We start from the raw sequence: 5000 nt of genomic DNA, 5'->3' as shown, positions 1-5000 counted from the left end.
GTAGCAATAACAGCAATAAACATTAAAGGAGGAATACGAGAGAAAAGATTCTGAATACTAGGAGTGAGCATCCGGCGCCTAACAAGGAACAACGCCTGAAACGCCGAATAAAGACAAGGAAATGAACGGATTCCACTTGCGCAAAGGAAATTAAATACTTCAGAGGGAGACTCAACTCGGCCCCAAGAGCGAGCGGGTACAGAACCTTCTCATTCGTAGGAAGACAACATTTCGCTTCAGCATCGAACCACAAAACCCCGGACCCTCCAGAACCACGACGGCCTGGACCCCAGCTATGAGGTTCGTCGGCGAGGAAAACAAATTTCTGAAATGATATCTACAAAGCCGACAAAGAGAATCCTGTGGCATGTGCACAGAAAATATTAGATAATTGGCTTGAAGAAGGGCCATTGTGCTTCAGCTGTTGTGATGTTGAAGATGCAACACAGATGGAGAGAGCCCGAGGGATGAGATGTTAGACACCGAGAAAAGCGACTCGGGAGTGAAGTTGCATCTTTATTAGAGCTTCGGTGAGCTTTATGACTTACATTATTTATTTATTCAGCGACGCGGGCCATATATTCCGACCGCGTGGCAGCTGCATTCTCCTCCGCTCTGTACCAGTCTCTTTGGAACGGAGAGCAACGGCCAGCACTCAAAGAGGACACGGAGATTTTTTTTTTTTAAGACAAGAAGAGAACAAAGAAAAACAGGAAAAATGACACGGCAAATTTCCATGAACAAGAAGCATCCCATCCCATCCTGCCGGGGATCAGAAGGTCCTCTGTTCCCCAAAGGCTAGCGTCGGCGTAAACTCACACGGTTCCCACACACGCAAGTCAACAGCCGAGATAAAGATGGAGAGTTTCGCGAACTCATTCACGGCTCTCTCTCTCTCTCTCTCTCTCTCTCTCTCTCTCTGGCTCTTTCTTTTTCTCTTCCTTTCCTCCTCTCTTACTGTTTGTCTCTCTCACTCTCTCACTTTATCCTCTCTCTCTCTCTCTCACCAAAAAAAAAATAATAATAAAAAATAATGCACCAGGCAAATAAGTCCCAGAGAGAGAGCAACTCACCTCCTCCCTGTTATCTCTCGAACATCCACGTCTCCTCCAACGACACGGGAAGCCAAGCTGAAGAATCTCTCAAATGAAGATCAACTTAAATTTCATTCTCTCTTTCTTTCGTCCTTCCTTTATTTATTTCTATCTTAAGCCTTTCATTTCGTTCTTTCTTTCCTTCGCCTTTCCTCCATTTCCTTCTCTCTCTCTTTCGCCTTTCCTCCCTTTCTTTCTCTCTTTCCTCTATTTCGCTTTCTCTCTTTCCTTCGCCTTTCCTCCATTTTTCTCTCTTTCCTCCGTCCTTCCTCTATATCGCTTTCTCTTTCACTCGCTATTCCTCTATTTTTTATCTCTTTCTCTTTTCACGATCGGTTATACCTTTTTTTTTCTTTCTTTTTCCTTTTCCTACCGCATCATTCCTCGGCGCTCGTGAATGCAGCGGTTGTGGAGGTGTAGTTGGCTGGTTGCTTTGCTTATTTGCATAATCCTTCTTTGAATGGAACTCGATTTCATGGAGGTCGCATGGCAGGGGTCATGACGCGTTAGGTAACGAAGCCTCATCGAAGTTCATTAAAGCTTGTATTGTAATGGAAGGGTGTTGAGCTCCGCCGAGGTTGATTAAAACTTCTATAATAATTTGAGCTTCGTCGAGGTTGATTAAAACTTCTTTTCTAATGGGAGGGTGTTGAGCTCCATCGAAGTTAATTGCAGTTTCTGTTATAATGGAAGGGTGTTGAATTAAAACTTCTAATTGAATAGGAGGGTGCAGAGCTTCAATGGAGTTCATCGAAGTTTCTATTATAATGGGTAGGGCGTCGAGCTTCATCGTAGTTAATTAAAACTTCAGTTATAATAGGAGGGTACCAAGCATCACCGAAGTTGCTAAAAAATTCTAATACAACTTAACGATGTGTTGGGGTTCAATGGAGTTAACCAAAACTTCCATTATAAAAAAAAAAAAAAAATGTGTTGAGATCGTTTATACAAATCAGTGGAGTTTCGATCTGTCGTATTTTCATTGTTGTTGTTTTCATTTCCTTGTTTGTTGTTGTTGCTGGTGACGACGGAAATGGTGGCGGTAATAGTGAACAAGAATATTGATATTGATACGTTAAACCACAAGAAACTATATAGCTTTGACAAGTTATCGCTAATAACATCGTGCTATTTATCACTAAAGATATTACCACTATAGATGTAACAAAACGTAGACGTTGACATTGATAATATGGATATTACCAAATTACCAGTAGTGAACATAATGAGATAATGATAAGCGTCTGTGATAAAATTATAAAAATACTGTGATAATAAAATGGTAATTGTAGGAATAAGACCAATAATGAATTTGATAATAATAATCACGTTATTATACAACTCGCAATAACGATGGCAAAAATAATGGTTGTGGCAATTATAATGGTAATAACATGGTAATAAGAATAGCAATGGCAATAATTATGGTTGTTATAATTATATAAGTGGTAATGATATGATAATGAGGATGATAATAATGATAATTGTGATAACAATAACCAAAATGATAATTATGATGATAATAAAGATAATAATAACAATGCTAATAATAAAGATGATGATAATAATAATAATAGTAATAATAATAATGATAATAATAATAATAATAATAATAATTATGATAATAATACTGATAAAAATGATAATATTAATAATAATAATTAATAATAATAATAGCAATAATAATAACAATAATAATAAATCATGATACCAATGATGATGATGATGATGATGATGATGATGATGATGATGATGATGATGATGATGATGATGATGATGATGATGATGATGATGATGATGATGATGATAATAATAATAATAATAATAACAATAATAATAATAATTATAATAATAGCAATAAAATAATAATAATAAGATAATACTGTTAGTAGCATTAGTAATAATAATAATAATAATAATAATAATAATAATAATAATGATAATAATAATAATGATAATAATAACAACAATAACAATAATAATAATAATAATAATAATAATAATAATAACAATAATAATAATAAATAATGATAGTGATGATAATAATAATGATGATAATAATAAAATACTACTACAACTATTACTACTACTGCAACTACTACTAATAAGAATGATACTAATACTGATACTAATACTAATACAAATACAAATACAAATACAAATAATGATAATGATAAAAAAAAAAAATAATAATAATGATAATAATAATAATAACAATAATAATAATAATAATAATAATAATAATAATAATAATAATAATAATAATAATAATCATAATAATGATAATAATAATAATAATTATTATTATAACTATGATAATAATAGCAATGATGATAAAAATAATAATGATGATAATGGTAATAATAGTAATAATGATGATGATGATGATGATGATAATAATAAAAATAATAATAACAATACTGATAATCATAATAAAATTGATCATCGTGATAATAAAGAGGATGATAATCATGATAATATAACTTATAATCATCTATACTGCCGTTATTGTTACTGGCATAAGTAATCTCCATACCTATTTTAAACATGATTAATGAAAGTATCTTCATCATCACCAACGTAACAATTTCTGATAATGTTATTAATATTATTATTATCATCAGTGTAATTATCATCATCTTAACATTTAGCTTTATTCATTATTAGCAACGTCTAAGAGTAACGGTATGTTAATAACAATTGACAATGATCAAGGCGGTCACTAATGTTTTTAATAATAATAACCATAATAACGATTACGATAAGGAAATGATTGTCACAGTAGCGGGGATAATTATCAAAGAAAGATAACATTGTAAAGAAAAGAGCAACATAGCCACCAATTACTATAATTAGATCTATAGAAAATTAATGATCTTAAATATTATCACCCTTATTAACTGCACCGGCGTAGACAAGCTAATACATTTGATGCATGGACATATCGTAATAAAACATTTAAAACATTGGTTATAACATTACTTTGCCCAGTACTATATCAATTAAGAAGAAGAAGAATTGTATAAAATTTCATCTATTTATCTATTCACCCCCGGCTTCCTGCTAGCACATCCCAAACTGTACGATAAAACGCCGTAGAATTTTATCCGCTAGCATACGGAAAGGAGGACGCACTTTAAACTAGAATGTTGTGAAAATAGTATTTATTTATTTGCTATTGTCTTTTTATTTCTTGTCGCTGTTCCGAAAAATTGAAAATTGGTGATATTTTTTTAGAAATTCATACATCATCACACATAATGGATTATTGTCACTAGTCGATATGGTTTTCATAGCAGAACGAGACAAGAAATAAAAATACATCGATAGATACACATAGATCGCGATATAGACACATCGTTAGATAGGAAGAGAGTGAAATAAATTTGATAACTGGGGATATAGGGATATAGAGATATTACGATAAAGATACATGAGATAGATGGAGATAGAGATTCATCGAAGATAGATTGATGGCGTTATAAAATGATAGGTGATATATAAATTTTCCGATAGTTAGCTTAATATAAAGTAACTAATTTCTCTCTCTCTCTCCTCTGTCGGGAAACATGTTCATCTTCTAACTAACGTGGACGTGATGATTCAGCTAAAACTGTACTTATACCGTCCTTGCATAATTTAAATTTTGCTCTAATATATGACTAAGACCAGTGTACAAGCGTGTTTGACGGCCGTGAAATTAATCATGAATTTACTTCGTCTTACTTATTTCGAGTTTTAAAATAGTTCTCGAAATTAAGTTTCTGTTGACTATACTCCTATACCACGCAGTTTTATGGCTTATGCGATCGATCAACGTTTTTGTAATAAATATAGAAACCTTGGGATATTATTTAGAAATTGCGAGATATCAGGTTTACTGAAATCTCCAAGTCAATCATCTTA

At 32.6% G+C, this 5000-nt stretch overlaps 1 protein-coding gene across 1 annotated transcript in view; it reads right to left on the bottom strand.

The window, feature by feature from the left end:
- LOC119580104 (retinal homeobox protein Rx2-like) overlaps nt 1-5000 on the bottom strand; it is a 73122-nt gene that overhangs the window by 59381 nt on the left and 8741 nt on the right. The gene's annotated exons all lie outside the window — the stretch shown is intronic.

Source organism: Penaeus monodon, chromosome 13 (assembly GCF_015228065.2).
Source record: "Penaeus monodon isolate SGIC_2016 chromosome 13, NSTDA_Pmon_1, whole genome shotgun sequence".
Lineage (NCBI taxonomy): Eukaryota > Metazoa > Arthropoda > Malacostraca > Decapoda > Penaeidae > Penaeus > Penaeus monodon.
Note: the sequence above shows the minus strand (reverse complement) of the source record. Positions and strands in the feature narration are given on the sequence as shown.